The 18,941-nt window shown below is 36.5% G+C and overlaps 1 long non-coding RNA gene and 1 pseudogene across 2 annotated transcripts; both read right to left on the bottom strand.

Annotated features, from left to right (window-relative positions):
- Nucleotides 1-992: 992 nt before the first annotated feature.
- On the bottom strand, nucleotides 993-8,264 carry LOC143589455 (phospholipid-transporting ATPase 1-like; annotated as a pseudogene). The gene is made up of 8 exons (XR_013145290.1): nucleotides 8,218-8,264; nucleotides 6,278-7,802; nucleotides 5,490-5,805; nucleotides 4,331-4,991; nucleotides 3,598-3,721; nucleotides 3,293-3,512; nucleotides 2,316-2,774; nucleotides 993-1,479 (listed from the first exon to the last, which is right to left on the bottom strand). The product of XR_013145290.1 is annotated as a phospholipid-transporting ATPase 1-like (transcript).
- A 4,761-nt stretch (nucleotides 8,265-13,025) lies between these two features.
- On the bottom strand, nucleotides 13,026-14,292 carry LOC143589463 (uncharacterized). The gene is made up of 3 exons (XR_013145293.1): nucleotides 14,190-14,292; nucleotides 14,034-14,099; nucleotides 13,026-13,156 (listed from the first exon to the last, which is right to left on the bottom strand). It is a non-coding gene; the product is annotated as an uncharacterized LOC143589463 (long non-coding RNA).
- Between the last annotated feature and the right edge of the window lie 4,649 nt (nucleotides 14,293-18,941).

Genomic DNA, 18,941 nt, shown 5'->3' with positions numbered 1-18,941 from the left:
TAGAAGTAGTTAATAGGAATAAAATAGGTGATTTTCGAAAAAATATGTTTTTAATATGCATTTCATATCACTACAAATATGATTTTCACTATATCAGATCTTTGTTTATTCGTTTAAACGCGTACCTATGGCATCTTATAAGGTAATCAAGTGAGGCAAAATTATACAAGTTACATGGACGAGATGATGTTGCTCAAAAGATCATGCTGCTCTAAAGTGATGTATCATCTTCCATGAACTCCTAGACCATTCTTTCCCATTTACATCAAAGCCATGTTTATGTTGGGAATTCCTTAGTCGTTGTCGCTAGAAGCAAGGACCAACTAGGAAACTTGATCGCTTTGTGTGCAAGTTAATAATAAACATTAATAATTAATTAGTTTATGGATAATTATCTTAGAATCCTAATTGAGATGATAGGATATGTGTTAGATAATTATTATTGTGGAATTAATTGAGTCCTAGTTGTGGTCAAATGTATATAAGTTTGCTATATATACCATGTTTATAGTAGGGACAACAATGTATCAAGTTTTAAAGTCATATTTTTTTTGATTAATAAACGAGTATACCAATTCTTAACTTGAGATTTATAAATCATAGTGGAGGTGAAATCAAAATTGAGGATGTGCTACCAAGATGGTTTCAAGTTTTAAGGCTTGATTTCATTTAACTCGGTTTAATATCGATAACTCTAACTGAGTTGAGAATTCGAAAACCACTATTCTACTTGAGAATTTGATCACTGCTTGTTAATCAGGAAGATTTATTTGTAATCGAAGAGAGTATGCAGCACGGTGCAATTCGACTGGATAAGAGTGACCATTTACATACATGTATAAAGACACTATTCCTAAACTTAAAATTGGTTACTATAAAGTTCACCTGAATCTTTATATAATATTCTATTGCTAAAAAATTTAGTAAGAGATTTTAAATATAATAATAATAATAATAATAATAATAATAATAATAAAAATAATAATAATCCAACATTTTCCTTCTGCATATTCTTATAGGCAATGTTTTTAGCTGCAAAAATCACTTCAGTTTCATATTTTCCATAATCTCTTTCAGCAGGTTTCATAAATGATTACTAATTTTCAAGGCATACCAATCAACCAAACACTCCATACAAGGAATCACCCTCATCCCCAATACCCTTCAACCAAACACCACCTAAAATATACACATCATATGGAAACCATGAAGAATACCTACCATCATTCTCTAGATTTAAAAATCATGTGGGGCCCACGAACAGTGAACCTTTGATAACGGACATGCTAACTCCATTTCCACGGCCCGTAGAATAATCGTTTTTTTCTTAATATCTCAGCTTCTCTAGCTATTTGGATATCTGAAGCCCAAAACATTCTGTGCAAAGATTTGATGATGAACCGAGGAAGCAATGCCGCCACTATTATAAGCAAAATCGAGAGCCAATATGTAGGTTGCTTTGCCAGTTCATATATTGTCCTGACAGTGTTTGAATATAACATTAGTAACTTACTATCAAAAGGGTGTTAAAAAACTGTTGAAACTGACCAAACCGAAGCACGTTGGCCGGTTTGGTTCAGTTTGGTTTAGCGGTCTCACAGACGATTTAAAATTTGGAACCAGTAGTTTGACCTTATAAAATTTTGTTCTCGTTTTTAAATATCTAGTTAAGGGGTGTGCACGAAATCGAAATAACAAATTGTAACCGAAATCACCAAAACCTATGAAATAATTATGTTTCTCAAGAACGATGCTTTTTCAGTTCGGTTTTGGTTTTGCTATCAACAAAAACCGAAAATATCGAACTGAACCGACTAAAAAACCTTATAAACTGAGTTTAAGTAATTTATAAGAACTAATGAATCGTGTAGCCAAAAATTCAAGTCCAAATGTGTACTAAGCCATTAATCATTAACTAACAAAAAGAAATTACACCTGAAGTTTCATGCCCAAATTCATTATTTTGGGCCATTTTTCGGCCCAAATGGTAAAACCGAAAACGAACGTTTTTCAAAAATCCAAAAACCGAAACTTTGGTCGGTTTGAGCCCAAAACTGACCCATGTGCACACCCCTATCACCTATGAGTCTATGACTAGTAGTTATGTATATGTATCAAATATTTATATTCATAAACCATATTTATCATTTGAAAATTATTAATACAAACTAACAATTTTGCACTAAGGACTGAACTGTTAACCTTGCTACAACCAGCCGATTTCGTTTGTAGTTTTCCAAAACCGATCATAAACACCTTATTAATACTATCAACTTCTAGACCTACCAAAAAATGTGACCAAGTTGAAAACTAACCCGTAATTAGGAAAAACAGGTATCGAATCCAAAACCACCACACAAGCAAACGTCAGTGCAACCGAGCCCCAAATCGAAACATGTGTATAAACAACCCATCTTTGAACATCCATCGCCAAGTGTATGTTCACTAATATCACCACAGCAACCGTCCACAAACTACCCATACTCCAAATATCAATCGTGCTTTCCTTGTAAACAAATACGGGAACACAAAACAGAACGAGACTTTGCCATATTGTGTCGGCCATCATTATCCAAAACAGAAAACTGTTATAACTTTCATGTCGATGACCGGCTTCATATAACTTAGGGTATTTGAGAAGGGTTTTGTGACTTAGGTCTTTATCCAGAATTCCAACTATAATTGTAGGGACAGAAGTGTAAATTACTGAGTAAAACACGCTGCTCCAATCGGTAAGGGCGGATGTTGTTGAGAAAGCTGCACATAATATGTACCTGAAGATGATATAATAAGTTGAGACTATACGCATGTTAATAGTATACATGGTCATGACCCATTTATTCAGAAAATAGGTTGATTTGGATCATTTTTGTTTACTAAATGGGTTGATGTGGATCACTCAAATTACACAACAGGTCAAAATGGGTAACTCGTATTAAATATTTTTTTAAAACAACCCATTAGTTTACTAGACGAACGGGTCCAAATTGATACTTTTCTTTTTTAAAAACAGTTTTAACCTGTTAGCTTACTCGGCCTAGAGCGGGTCCAAATTGATACTTTTTTAGAGCAACCAATTATGATCCATTAGTTTAAAACGACCTAGAACGGGTCCAAAACTCCACATAGATACTTTTTCTTAAAACGACTCATATTGACCTGTTAGTTTACCTGACCCAGAACATGTCCAATTCATATTTTCCAAAAAGGCCCGTTTTGACCTGTTAGTTTACCCAACCCGCCTGTTTTTCCTTGCTTAGTCAGTAGTAAAGAAGGATGTGAAATTATTTACCAGAAAAGCATAAACACAAAGACGGCATTGCGGTAAAAGTTATAGAGAACTAAATAACCCATGCGTTGGTAATTCCAATGACCGTGCACCAAAAGCAGTCTTCTTAAAAACCTAAACTGACCCATTGCAAAATCAGAAGCCATGACAGCCTGGCGACCTTCCTGTCCACATATGCCAACACCAACATCCGCCATTTGGATCATTGACACATCATTAGCACCTAAAAGCATTCATATTGTTAAGTAGATACTAATGAATCCCCTCAAAGAAAATTATTTATTAAATAAGGTAATAAACTAACTTACCATCACCTATCGCGAGTGTCATATCATCGGTTCGACTCTTTATTAAATCAACAATTCCCGCTTTTTGTAAGGGAGCAACACGACAACATAAAACAACCCTGCATGAAGTTGCAAGCTCGAACAGCTGTCCAAAAACACAAATGCCTTAATCAGATATAAAACTCAAGCTATCTTATAAGTAAACACATTTAGCAAAAATTCAAAAACTTGAATTCTTAACACATTAAAGCACAGAACTTACTCAAAAACATGCAATATATTATTGAAATAATAGAAGTTTTGTAAGCATAGCAAGCACACTTGTTATCTATTTATTTTTGTATTATAGTTTCTGGATATAAGTATGTTGTCACCCGACCCATTTCAACACATAACGGCCTGTAAATGAACCGAGCATATACGAATGGAGCATGTTCGTGTCTTTTCTTTTACCTGCAACCGAACAAACGATCGAACACGAACAGGGTTTTCTTGTACGAGTTCGTTCGTTGAGAAAATGAACGTATTCATGTTCATTATGTTCAGTCATTAACAGTATAAACATACGGTTCACTAATTTAAACGAACGAACATAACTACAAAAAAAACATAATTGAGCTAAAACCAATCAGAATTAACTGTGGACAATGCATTGGACCAGAAAAAAAGTGTTTATATTAACGAATGAACTCCAACAAAACTAATGAACATAAATAAACAAACTTAAATGCATGAACGAGACGTGTGTTCATACCTCTGATTCCAAATCTCTCTCCAAGATGTAAACCAAACTATTCCCGTCAATAATAAGTGCTACCGACCCTTCCACCGTTGATCTCTCGGTTTTCGCTTCCGATAAAAGTGTTTTACATTCACTCTCTGAAGTTCCATTAATGATAATCTGATGCATATCAGGTGTCAATAACTTACAAGAAAGAGCAATTGAAATAGCAGTTTCTTGTTTATCTCCGGTCAACACCCAGACTTTAATGCCAGCCTGGCGAAGACACTCAATCGTTTCCGGGACCCCCTCTTGAAGTTTATCTTCAATTCCAGTTGCTCCAAGCAACCGCAAATTAGATTCAACAAATAATGCGGTTTCCCTTAATTTTAAAGATCTATCAGCCAATGAAGTTGTTGCATCTTCATACATTAATTGCCATTTTTCAAGTTCTTCGTTTGTGAGGTCTTTGGCAGCGAGTACGAGTGTGCGAAGACCAAGTGAGGAGTATTCGGTTAAATGGTGGTGTGTTGCGAGGGTAATATCGTCATTATCATGATCTTTTCTCAAAATGGTAAGGATTGATGTGTCTGCTCCTTTTACCAACACTTTCACGCTATTGTCCGGGAATCTGATAACGACTGACATTCGTTTTCGCACACTATCGAACTCGTGCAGACCTAAAACATCCAACCTACATTTTATGGCAATAACAGGTTTTATTTTTCACCTTTTATAGATCAAAGAAGGGTGTTCATGGTCACTTTTAGGCTCAAACCAAACCAAATAATCGGTTTTAGGGTATTCCAAAACCATTCGGCTCCTGTTTATTGGGTTTGTAAAACTTGTTCGGTTTTGGTTTTTTTGGTTTAAATAATGGGTTCGGTTCAGTTTTTTTTTTTCAGTTTCACCATTTGAGCTATAAAATTATGGGCCCAAAAAAATAACCAAAATTGATGAACTTGGGCCTAAAACTTTGGGCAATATAATTTCCCAGATTAATTACTTTGGGCCTCAAACTTTAGGCCAACAAGAAAGATTTAAAATAATGAATTTGGACTTGAAACTTGGGCCAACAAAAGAACCCAAAATTGCTTTATCGGTTCAGTTTTTTCGATTTTGGTTGATAGCAAAACTAAAACCGCACAAAAAACTTTAAACAGTAATCAAGGCTCAAAAGAGAGTTTTGTACCTTAATTTCTCGCCATTGACATCAAGTGCGATATGACCAGATGTCCTCTCAAAAAGAATATAACCGTAAGCACGTGCAGCAGCTACAAGAGCTTGTTCATCAGGAGATTCTCCCTGATAATCAAGATCTTGATGAAGTTCAGTCTCAATGGAATTAGTTTGATTATTAATAGGAATCACAGTGTTACATGCTGCCAATGTAAGAAAAAATTCATGAGCAGCCATTTTTTCATCTCCATCAATTTCTTTATGAAGCAACCCCATGAGCCCAGGATCAACAATAACATTAGACTTCAGATTCTTTCCTTTTGCTGATTCTGCAGATAAATAATGGTATAAACTGGAAACAGATTCATATATATGTGCATATGCATATTTATACTTATTTGTATACTGTCATACTAGATTGTTGCATGGTCAACAAATAGATAGTGATTATTCGTAATGAATAATGATGTGTTTTTTTAGAAGTATATGATTAATAACCTAGAAACTGATTAATAATATAAACGCAAAGTGAAAAAAGGATATGATAGTAATGGAAACTTTTTAAATCACTTAATCTCGTGAGGAGGGTAAAAATAATGTAAACATCACTAGATTTTAATTTTAATTTTTTCAATAACATAGAAATATATTATACATAAAAATAAGTTTTTTTAACATCAATTTGAAATAGAAACGGGTATAAACGGTAATTTTGATGTAGTTACAAAATAAGTGAAACGGGTTAGCGAAATTTCATAATCGAATCTATAAAACCAATTGCTTTGCTATAAAGTACCAAACCTGTGATCTCTGTATTATCCGGTGTAGCGCAGGCCACCATAGATGAATTACAATAATTCTTCCCAAACACCGAAGCTTTCCGAAACTCCATCTTATTCTCGGTAAGCGTACCCGTTTTATCCGAAAACACATACCGTATTTGACCCAAATCCTCGTTAATATTCAAAGATCTACACTGAAACCTTGAATTTGTACTACTATCATACATATGTTTATCTTCAATCATAAAATAAGATTGTCCTATTCTCACCAACTCCATTGTAATATACAAAGATATCGGTATCATTATCTGAAACACAATAATCGAACTCAAAAATGCAAAAAACGTCTCCAATGGTATCCCGTAATACTTATAAGGTTTTCCCGGAAACTTCCCTTTTATTGAATAGCTTTTTCTATAATAAGGCAGTGTGTCAATTTGCTGCTCGTGTCGAATCAACCATAAACACATTCCAATCGCAACAACGAGACATAACACGAAGAGAAAAACCGATAACCAAATGGTTTCTTTGTTCATTTGTTGTTCCAATTTGCTTCTTTTAGATGGTGAAACCGCACTGTTTAACATTGCTTTCGTTTCTTGACCCGCGTAAACCACCACACCGACAACCCACTCAGTGTTTTTCACCTGACACCCGCGTAAGATAATATTCGACTGGCTTAACGACATTTTTTGCGCGTTTATTTCCATTGTTGCGGTGAATTCGTATATGTTTCTATTGGGTTGCTCACATCTAATAACACCAGATATCAAATCGCCATCAAATGGCATCAAACACGTTTCTTGTCTAGCATAACGCGTTTTTAGATTTGACTCACCATCTAGATTCATGGTTTGGATATACGCGATGCCACTTGAATCACTGGTCCCGAGCAGCACCATGTCACACGGGATCGCCTCGTCGGCACACACTTTCACCACCTCACCTACCTGGATATCTTTCCATCTCTTTGGTATAAACTTACCAATTTGAAACACGGGTGACTCTTTATTGTTCTCGTTTCGGTCCGAACGGTGCCTTCGCCAATCCTCGTAACCATCTTTAATAGCGGTCACAGTTAGCACAAACAGTAACGGGAAAAGCGAGACGGTTCTACCGAAGACTGCAAGTGGCGGGAGCTGATTTAAGGCTGCGATTACTAGAAAATAAACGTACGCCACACGGTGAAACTGGATATAAATATTCTTCGGTAAGAAGCTAAAGATTGTGTATTTGCTAGTAGTAATCTTGTTCCCTGTGAATTCATATTCTTCATTGGTTCTTTGAGGGTTGTTGATGTATACAAGCCTTGAATTATCACGTGCGGGACCGTTATGTGTATTATGATTATTCAACTGCATGCTTTTATAACGAATCTCAGATCGGCTAAACGTATCCGGGATTCGCGTAAAGCATAATCTTTCCCTCTTTTACTCATAAAAGTAACCAATCACATTTCATTTGCCCAAGCAGCTAACAAAATCTTGTTCTGTGACTTAAACGGAAACCCTAGACTGATAATAAATAAAACCCGGGTGCTTCACCTGTCAAACAAGAAGCATAATTCCATTAAGGCATTTATACAAACAGGTGGTGTACTGGTGTGCATAATATAGATCATAAAATAATTGGTTTTATTTGGGCAGCTAAAACTTAAATGGAAACCCTAGACTGATAATTAACAAAACCGGGTACGTTCACCTGTGAAACAAGAGCATAATTCCATTAAGGCATTTATACAAACAGGTGGTGTGCATAATAGTGTAATACAGATCATAAAGTAATTGATTATATTCAGGCAGCTAAAACTTAAATGGAAACCCTAGACTGATAATTAACAAAAGTCCAGGTGTGGTTACCTGTCAAACAAGCATAATTTCATTCGGACATTTATACAAACAGGTGGTGTGCATTATACAGATCATACAATTAGAACAATATGATGAATTATGAGACTACCCCAGATGAGATTAAGCCTTCAACGCAGTGTTGAGCGGATCTGAAGCTTGAAAAACAGAGAAATTGGAAGCAAATTGGGTATGATTTATGAAGGTGAAAAGGGTAGCAATAGCATAATAATAATAATAATAATAATAATAATAATAATAATAATAAAGGTTGCTTCTTTTCTTTGTGTAGTTTAAAGTGGGTTTAATTTCACGGGTTGTGTTCATTTGAGTCGGCAACAGTTTCACGTTTTCATCATCTGCATTGCCTCTTTCTTTTTTGTATAATTATTTTTATTATTTGTATTTAAGTTTAGGGTGGTTTTTAATTTATCCACCGCAAACCTTACCCTTTTGATTTTCTGGTTTTGATCACTATCAAACTTTAATATTATTATTTTTTTCCTTTTTTAAGATTTGGCCTGTCATGATACGTGACACTATTGAAAAGAGCTATCATTATGTGCATACTTTAATATGCCTTTATTATTAAGATACAATCCTTTGAATGCTATCTAACAAGTTAGTTTTTTCATTCTATGTTTGAGTATTGACAATTCAAAGGGAAATAAAACAGACAGTAAAGTGTCGTTTTTGTTACGGAGATTTAATCAGTTATGTATCTTTAGTACAAAAATATCTTTTTTGCATTTGGATTCTTAAGGTTTCTGAATCTTGCCATTTTCATTTGTTTCGCTAGCCCCGTTAATTTTTTTAACGTTAAGTTATGGGTATTTTGGTCTTTCAACATATCTGGATGAAAGTGTCAATTGTAATCAAACCACATAGATGATTTTATAAAACTGATATTTCATATTTTACCATCTCAATATTTTTTATTAATAATAAATATGATTAATTTCATATATACCCTTGCAAACATTATAAATATCATATATACCCAAGCAAAACTTAAAATATCATATATGCTCTTACAAAGTAACTAAAATATCATATATGCCCTTATAAAAAAAATTTGAGTATCATATATACCCCTATTCATTAATAATAATTTAATAACTGATCATTTTACCTTTATTTATAAAAAAAAGTAACTTTTATATATGTTCATTTTTAACGAATAGACCATTCTACCAAGCAAAACTTAAAATATCATATATGCTCTTACAAAGTAACTAAAATATCATATATGCCCTTATAAAAAAAATTTGAGTATCATATATACCCCTATTCATTAATAATAATTTAATAACTGATCATTTTACCTTTATTTATAAAAAAAGTAACTTTTATATATGTTCATTTTTAACGAATAGACCATTCTACCAATTTTCATTTTATAATGTGTTTATACCCTATGTTATTATTTTAATTTTAATTGACGTTTCTCACCTTTAACGACAACCAAATCGTCTCTCGTCACTTCTTCAAAACTACAAACCATTCGAAGGTTTATCGAATCAATTGACCTACATTGTAAACCTATTATCGCAGCTAATCAAACTTGAGTAACATGGTCATTTTTTATTTTTTTAATGAATTGGGTATATATGATATATTAATAACTTTGTAAGGGCATATATGATATTTTAACATTTGTAAGGGTATATATGATATTTTCAACATTTATAAGGGTATATATGAAATTGCCCATAATAAATAATAATATGTCTATTTTACTTATGTTTTAATTAAAAAATATGAAATTATTTATTTAGCTATTTTAAATACTTTTCTTTCTTTTCTTACATTTTCTCAAGTTTTGATGATTGTTTAAATTTTTATTCTAATTGTTTACCTTTCTTAAATAAAACTAGTTGGTAGTAACGCGCATTGCGCTGGATGAAATGTAATGATGGCAAATAAAGGTTAAAATTTTGTGGCTTTTGACATGTATTCTGATTTACACATGATAACTTATGCATTTTTGCTAAAATGCTAGTAATATAGAGTACAAAATAACACTGCATAGATATATTACCATGTGTACATTTTTAGACTGCTATTTTTTGCCACAATATACGGGAACATTATGGAAATACCCATTTTTAAAAATGAGTTTTTGACTTTTAGCCACACTTTACAAAGCATTCCTCAAATATCCATCATAAATAACTCGAGACAAGCATGAGACCTAAACAAACGATTAAATTACAAAACCACTTAAATGAAGACACATGGTTGTAAACTAGACGAGGCAAGCATATTGAAAACCAATATACTCGCCCTTAACAAGGACGACCAATATACTCGCCCAGATTGTCGAGCCGAGTAAACCTTGGTCAACGACTATTTCTTCTCAGCGAGTTTTTGGAGCCTACTAGTTTGATTTCAAATCACTCGTGCGTACTAATTTTTATGCAAGAAGTAGCATTTTAAAAAATGAATGTCCCAAAACTTGGTGTAAAAACAACTAAAAACACCAAAACAAGGTTTGGGGTTAGCCAACTGGTGTTTCTGCCGTGATCAAGAGACCAACCAACCAACACCTCACAAGTCAAAAAAAAGACCAACCAACCCTTGTAAAACAAAACATGTATTAGACCTGAGAAAACAAATATAACAAAACACATAACTTTGCAATATAACTTTTAATACGTTTTTAACACGCTTACCTCTCTAATACCAATAGCAACATTTTGTTTAATTGAGGTGGCCTTCAAGAATCTAAGTACATTGACCATGTGTAGTCGTAAAGCTTCACATCCAGGGGTTATGCGTCACGTGGCGCCCAGTCAGAGTTATGATTTTGTACAAAAACATGCTGTAGTCATAACTCTCCACATCTAGGGGTTATGCGCCACGTGGCGCCCAGTCATTATAATTTTATTTGTTTTTTTTTAAATAATAATTCATTTAAATAAATTAACATAAAATTAAAAATTACATTAAACTTACAAATAAAAATTACATTAAACTAAATTAAAAAAAATACATCAAATTAAAATAAAAAAACATAAATAATACTAATAAAACTAAAACTCATTTATATTTTTCTAAAATTTTCGCTCGTCGATTGGCTTTTAAAGATTGGACTATCGGGTCGTCTTCGGATAGCTCGTTTGATAAAATCTCGATGTCTTTGTCCATCTCATTCCTTCGAAGTAGGTCGACGACATCCAAATTTACTTGAAGTCGTTGGGTTCCAAGTTGGTGTAAATCTTGGAGTCGAGAGTTCATTAATTGGAATTGGCTTTCCAATTCGGGATTCGAACCCGTTGCCGACGACGAACCGGCCCCTTTCCCCTTTCCTTTGCCTTTGGTTCTTCTACCCCCGGCCGAGGCATGTCGGTAGTATTCACGGGGTCATTATCGCTTAAGTTGAAATTTCGAGCGTCGAAACGAGGCGTGTCTGGATCAACCGAAGATGATGTTTTAGACTTTTTTACGCAGACCACCTTCGCCTTCGGCTTCGGCATCCAACACCAAGCCCCATTTTGGGTGAAACCTCAAGAGGTATTTCCAAATGCCAAAGTAGTTGAAGGTCCCGCCGACCTTATGTTGAAACTCAACCAACGCGTTATCCATGACTTCCGCGTCCGAGACACCGCTACTCCTAGTTCGATTCATTCGAGAGAAAACCGTATGGAAAGCCATGCATTTGGTGTTTATGTCGCCCCATTTCGACAGTAACGAATCTTTTTCTCGACGCAAGTCCCCGCCAAGGTTGTGAAACCTCTCTATAATTTTGTGCCAAAATACCCCCATTTTTTGATAGTTCGCTAAAAAAATAAAAACATTACAAGTTTAATGTTTGTTATAAGAAATTTAAAAAATATATATATGCATTTTAAAAACCTACCGCATTTGGCATCTTCCGATATTTGGCACCAAGCACGAGCACATAGTACGCACTCGTCGATACTCCACGATATCACCGTCTTTTTAACCCGAGGTTCGCCGGCGGGCTTCTTTGCGTGTTTTTTCGAACGTCCACGTTGGCTCGAACCGCCCTCGGGTTGTGTCTCCGGCACGAACTCGACCTCGGGTTGGGTCTCCGGGGCGGGTTGGGAACCCGAACCCGCAAAAATGTTTGTCAATGGGTTTTGGAAACCGGGCACCGCATTTGGCATAGAGTTTTGTAGAAGTGCAAAGTACGCGGCCATTTGCGGGTCATACATTTGCGGGACGGGTACGGTTGGCGTCGGGGCGGTAGATTGGTTCGGTTGTGGATTTTGGTTGGCTTGACGGGCATATTGACCGAAACCGAGAATATTTTGGTTGTTGTTTGGAAACATGATGGTAGAAATATTAGTGTAAAAGATATAAATATTTGTGTAAATTGGTAGATTGGAAGGAATGTGTTAAAAATATGAGTTTGGTTTGTTTATATAGTATAAATATAATTATTATTTTTTTTAAAATCCAACGGCTCCAACCAACAGTAACTTTTTTTGATTCGCGTGCCATTCTCGCGTTTTAGATACAACGCGCAAAAAAAACTTCAACATAACGCGGGGGGGCGGTGTACCCCCCGCGTTATAGCTCATAACGTCTGGCACAACGTGCCACTATACCTGGTCTAACGGCTAATTACTCACACCGAAGCCCAAAAGTTTCTAAACTATACGGAGAATGAGACACACTATCACTATTGATTCTTATCTTCTCTCTCTTTTGTGATATTCATACGAGTAAAAGAAAACACCAACTAAATAAATAATAAAAGAATTAAAAATATACGGAGAATGAGAGACAAAATTTTTGAAATCAATATAGTTTATTTATTATATATATGATTGTTGGATACAATTACAAATGAAAGTAAGGTTCTTTCTTTCTTTCCATTGTGCCTCAAAGAATCAAACCAAAACCATGCCACAACAAGATGATATTTCCTAATCAAACCAAAACCATGCCATAATACTAAATACCACTCATCCATAATACAACAACACATTATACCCACCATTCCTTTTGACCCGAATAACAACTTATCCGACCCGATTACTCACAAGGACCTTTGCTTCTCTTTCTTCCACCTTCACCTCCTGCAAAATTCAAATTCCAATTATTCAAAAATTAACAAAATAAATTGTTCAACTAGTTTCGTCTAAATTAGGGTGTTCATGAACCCGAAAAAATAAATCCAAAATCGAAAAATCGAACCAAACCAAAATAAAAACCAATTATTAGGGGTGCGCAAAAACCGAAAAAACCGACCCGAAATCGAAAAAACCGAAAAATCCTAACCAAAAAAATTGAAACGAACTGAATTCCTAAATTTTTGTTTTTTATATTTTATATTAATTAATTTATAAGAAAATAATATATATGTAACTTAAATATATTTTGATAATGATATAATAGTCTATTATTTTACAGTTAACAAAATTATTTATATCTAAACTCGTTATTTTATGCAAATTTCAAGCTCAAATGACAAAAACCGAAAAAACCAAACCGAATCCAGAAAGAAAACCAATGAACCAAAACCGAAAAAACCGAAACTAAACGGTTTCAAAAACTCCAAAAACCGAAATTTTGGTTTTCGGTTCGAGTATTGGTTTTCGGTTCGGTTTTAGCTAAAAACCCCACCACGCACACCCCTAGTTTTATGTTTTCTCAAAATCCAAACTTTTGGTTCGGTTTTGCCATTGCGTGTAATTAAAACCGGAAAACCAAACTTAGAGATTTCCATTTTTTTAAAAGTAAATTATAATCATTTAATATATATAGTTATAATAATGAATTAGTTATTAACTAACAAACAAAAATGTTAGATCCAAACTCATCTCTCTTTTGCCTTCTTATTTTCAATCCAAAAATTTCAAGCTCAAACGATAAAATCAAAACCGTATTAGATTTAAACAAAAAGCCGAAACTGAATGGTTTTCAATTCAAATCAATTCTTAATCAGTAACTAACCTGCAATTTATCCGGTTTAATCTTCTCCTGTTCCTTCTCTCTCAACGATCTAATCGGCAATATCCTCTGAACCACACGCATGGAAAACAACCCGTTAAACCAATCCTAACCTCCTATTCGATTAACAAACACTTATTCTCCAAATTTAAAACTTACATTGCAAACCGATCTGAGCTCGTTTAACCTATAAAGCCGATCGACTTCAATCTCAAGCACCTTCTGAATCTCACCTCTCTCCTCAATCTCCATCATCACCTCCCTCTCGTTCAGCATCTTCTCCGTCCGCCTTCAACCGCTCCATTTTCTCACGGATCGCGTTCAATTCATCCGCTAACGATACTTCAAACTGCTCGATTTGCACATGAATAACTGAAACAGTGGATACTGGAGAACGATTTGGTTCCGGGTATGAAGTTCGATCAATCTTCGCATCCTTGTTGATGGATTTTGGGTTTGGAGGTGGCGGGATGTTGGAATGGGATTTGAGGGGTTGGAGAGGGCGGCAGGCGGGTTTCGACCGAGGGAGGTGGGTTTCGGTGACCGGGGATTGAACGGTTAACATTATTGATGGGGTTTTGAGATGAATAGATGAATGGAGAGTGAGTGAGTTTGTGTGTAAAGGAAAGGAAATGGGAATATAAAAAGATGTTGAAAGGGTGAGATTTGAATTTGAAAGAATGGAAGCGGGACTAACGGCTATGTTGTGTCGTTTTTTTTTTCTTTTTAATTATGTGGTGAGCCCATAATTTATAAGATTCTTTGTATGTCCTACTAAAAGTTAATATTATAGATTTTTTTTTTATTTTGAAATGATAAAAATTTGTTTATCTTCTCTTTTGAAGTTTTGGCGACCAGAATCAAAAACACACAATATTTTAGATCATAAGCTCGATTCTTGTAATTTTCATTAGCTCGAAAAATTACAATGCATATGATATAACCCATGAGCTCGGGTATATATACTAGTTTAAATATGAAAACCTAATTAGACTATAATACAAACTCTTTATTATACTCTAATACTAATTAGTAAAAACATATTTAAACAATTAATTAAATAACTTGTAGCTCAAGTAATGTGCTCGACTTGGTACCCAAGATATCGATCCACCATAGGCTCGTTGGACCTGCCCAAACCAAATTATGGCTAACACCTTTGTATTCTTTGTTTAGATAGATAAAACTTCTATTGATTTAAATATTTTGCCTTCATGCCGAAGAATTTTTATTCTTTGTTGAAAATTCTGGTGCAAAGTTAAGACAACTTTTAAAACATTGTCAACCTCATATTAATGTTGAGTGATGTAATCAGATTAGATCAAATAATTGTTTAAATATATTAGCAAAGGTCGTGATAATGATAAGTTGTTGTTTCTGTTGTTGAAAATAACGAACTATGTGATCATGGAGGATATTTGCATATGCTATTCATTAAAGGACTCATTATGTGGAAACTTATGATATATGTTGAATTCTTAACGAAGTAAAATGGCCAAAATCATTTGATTAGATTCAACCAATATAAATAGGTAAAAAGTGTTTGACTTTTAGAGATTCATATTACGAGCGGTCTTTTAGATGACGATAAAGAATATATAAGACCATTGAAAAACAAATCATTCAGGTTTCAATTATTGTCTATATATGTTGTTTATTTGCTACAACGTTATTGTTTAATAGCCTTCCTACACCTGATTTTGTTTGGAAAAAGACATGAGAATACTTGTCAGATGATATTCTTTACCATCACCAAAGAATGCTAAAAAAAAATTTTAACGACCAACAAACAGAAAATTGCCTAGGTACTCCGTATAGGGTGACCCAATGGCAAAAGGTCACCACAAGCTGGCCCAACCCAGTCGTACGAAGTCATTAAGCACATCCAAGTTATCTTCAGTTCCGGAGAACCCACCCGTCCAAAGGCCTATTGGTGGTAAAACCCGGACGACAACCGGAGATCACAAAGATCTCAGTCTTCCTTCATTGAGCCACTCATACCCCTCCAATGTGTTGTCAGTAGAGTTTGAACTTTGGTCTTTATTGAGACACTCAAACTTTTTGCCGCTACACCACATTAGAAATGACGAAAACTTAATCGGTCAATTACTTTCGTCTTTAATTCTTAATATTCGTAATCTATTTTGAAATTCAACATCTAATGTTGAATTACCTTATTTTTACATCTTTATACTTAGGTAAATAATCTTTTTTTGTTAACTATAATATGCATTCATGAAGAAACACTAACCGGACCCCGGGCAGATTACTGGTAACCTGGGGGTTGGATAGCTGTTTCCCACGAGGGGTTAGACCCTTTGAAGATGGTCCTTCTGATAACCTGCAAAACAGACACCGTGAGCTCGTCACTGAGAAGGGGGGGGGGGGTTCCTCCTTGTGACCACCCTCCGGCGTGAGAATCAGACTAGATTGCTCTTTAAATATAAAAGTATATTAAGAGATTGCTAGAGCAGATATCAGGTATAATACAATAATAATGTAGTAAGATATGTTGTGTTTAGATGATCATACCATTTGGGGTATTTATAGCCGAAGGTAGGTTTCCAAGGAGGTATGGCCGGCTGCAACAGTGTTCCTGTTCATCAACAGTAGCCTACGCACGTGCCCTGCTGGTAGTTGGTGGGTAGGCAGCGGCTGATAGCGACCAGGCCTGCTGTATACTATTCCCTTTCCACCAACTGCCGGCTACGCACGTGGTATGACAGTAGTTGGTGAGTAGGCAGCGGCTTAATCGTGATACAGTACAGGAGCATGCTGCTCGCCATACTGTATCAGTGAGCTGTCGTATCCCTGATCAGATCTTTCGCCCATACCTCGTCAGGTACAGTAAAAGGTCCTTCAGTATACAGACTGGCTTATTTGGGCGGGAGTATTCCCCCTCCCGCCTCTGTGCGGGATTGCTCCCGGCTTTGCTCATTCCTTCAGGTGACACTGAATGATCGAGAGCTAAGTACCTAGTGCGTGTAGCCATACTGCGCGGGTGGCCTTCCCTCATGGCTTGTATCCGAGGCTGCGGGAACAGGCGGAGTCCTTCACCATGGGAGGCATTTCCTGCGGGACCAGCTTGCATACTGCGCGTAAGGACGTCACGTCTCTGAGCATGGTTGGTCCTGCGGATCCAGTTGGTATCTGCGCAGACGTCCCTGTTTAAGGTGAGTCTTGCGGGTCCAACTGGGCTCTGCTGGGACCTACCTCTTCAAGTCCCCCCAGTCCAATGTTCTTCTCATGCGTGTTTAATAAAGTGAGGTGAACTTTTGGACTTAAGCAAAGGGTTTTGAAAAGGGTTTTGTAAGGTTTTCCATGGGAAGTCCTTGTCACTTGCAGAAATGCCCGAGTTTCCTGCTTGGTCTTTGGGTATGATGCGGGTAGGTCTGTAACCTCCTCGCAAGTCAGGAGCATTGAGTCCCAGTTGTGTGGATTCTCCATGAGGTTTTGGTAGTTTTGAACATAGTGATCAATTATGTTAAAACCACCAATTCCATCCTGGAGCTTCAAAAAACGTAGTTCTCAACGTTCCCGCTATGCGGGGATGTTATTTCCGTTTCCGCAAGCATTGCCCAGAAGATCCTTCCTGGTTTCAATTCCCAGCGGAGCGCTAGGTATGTGAAGGGTTTTGCCTTAACACTGTACCAGCGCTCGTCTTACGGTTACTTTACTTCCAAGGTATTCCTAGCGTCAATTCCCTGCAGGTGCTAGGTACGTGAAGGGTTTTGCCTTTACACTGTACCCGCGCCTGTCTTATAGTTACTTGGTTGCCTAGGAATATTTGGCTTCAATTCCCTGCGGGTGCTAGGTATGTGAAGGGTTTTGCCTTTACACTGTACCCGCATCCGTCTAACGGTTACTTGTTCGCCAAGGTTTACTTGGCTTCAATTCCCTGCGGGTGCTAGGTATGTGAAGGGTTTTGCCTTTACACTGTACCCGCATCCGTCTAACGGTTACTTATTCGCCAAGGTTTACTTGGCTTCAATTCCCTGCGGGTGCTAGGTATGTGAAGGGTTTTGCCTTTACACTGTACCCGCATCCGTCTAACGGTTACTTGTTCGCCAAGGTTTACTTGGCTTCAATTCCCTGCGGGTGCTAGGTATGTGAAGGGTTTTGCCTTTACACTGTACCCGCATCCGTCTAACGGTTACTTGTTTGCCAAGGGGTAAGGGGTATTTTCCCGCTTACTTTTTAATATTTTTAAATTTTGAATTTTGAAATTCGAAGAGTTGGTGGAAAGATAAGAACAGTCCAAACCTCTGAAACGTCGTGCGACGGTTTCTTCTGACTGTGTCAGGACGTGCAGGAAGTTATGGTGACGTGACAGAACATGGTCATTCCAGACGCTTTTCCTGGCGCGTGGGCACGATTTTTCGGGCGCGTGGCCGCGAAATTACTGGCACGCGTCCTGTCAACAGCTGTTGCCAGCCTACTTTTTGCCACGTGTCATAGTTTCATTGCACCTTCGATTTCTCTCTCCTCCGCATTAAATTCACCGCATTAATTGCGATTAGTATATAAAGGGGGAGAGGCCCCTTTGTAATCCACACTTTCACCTCTCTTCTTCTTCTTCTTAGTGATTTCCGGCAAATACTCCCCTTTTTCAGGCAAGCATTTTCCCGAAATCACTCTTCTTTCTGCAAAAATGTCTTCTCATGATGCTGAAGCTGTAGCCGACGATAGGAGTACTGCTGGCGAGTGCCAGTGTGCTCTACCTCTCGATCAGTACCAGTACATAGTCAGGAAGTTCATGCTCGAGTCTCTCGAGCCTGAGTTTCCTGAATCCCACCAGACTGTGTACGATGCCCCCAGTGGCAAGATCGGGGTATATGCTGCATTCTTTGTTTATGGGAACCTTAGGTTTCCATTGACAAAGTTTATGTATCGTGTCCTGGAGAGGCACGG

Source organism: Bidens hawaiensis, unplaced genomic scaffold, assembly GCF_021521415.1.
Source record: "Bidens hawaiensis isolate Kalapana, Puna unplaced genomic scaffold, B.hawaiensis_p1.1 tig00037572_1, whole genome shotgun sequence".
Lineage (NCBI taxonomy): Eukaryota > Viridiplantae > Streptophyta > Magnoliopsida > Asterales > Asteraceae > Bidens > Bidens hawaiensis.
This window is presented reverse-complemented; position numbering and strand designations above follow the sequence as displayed.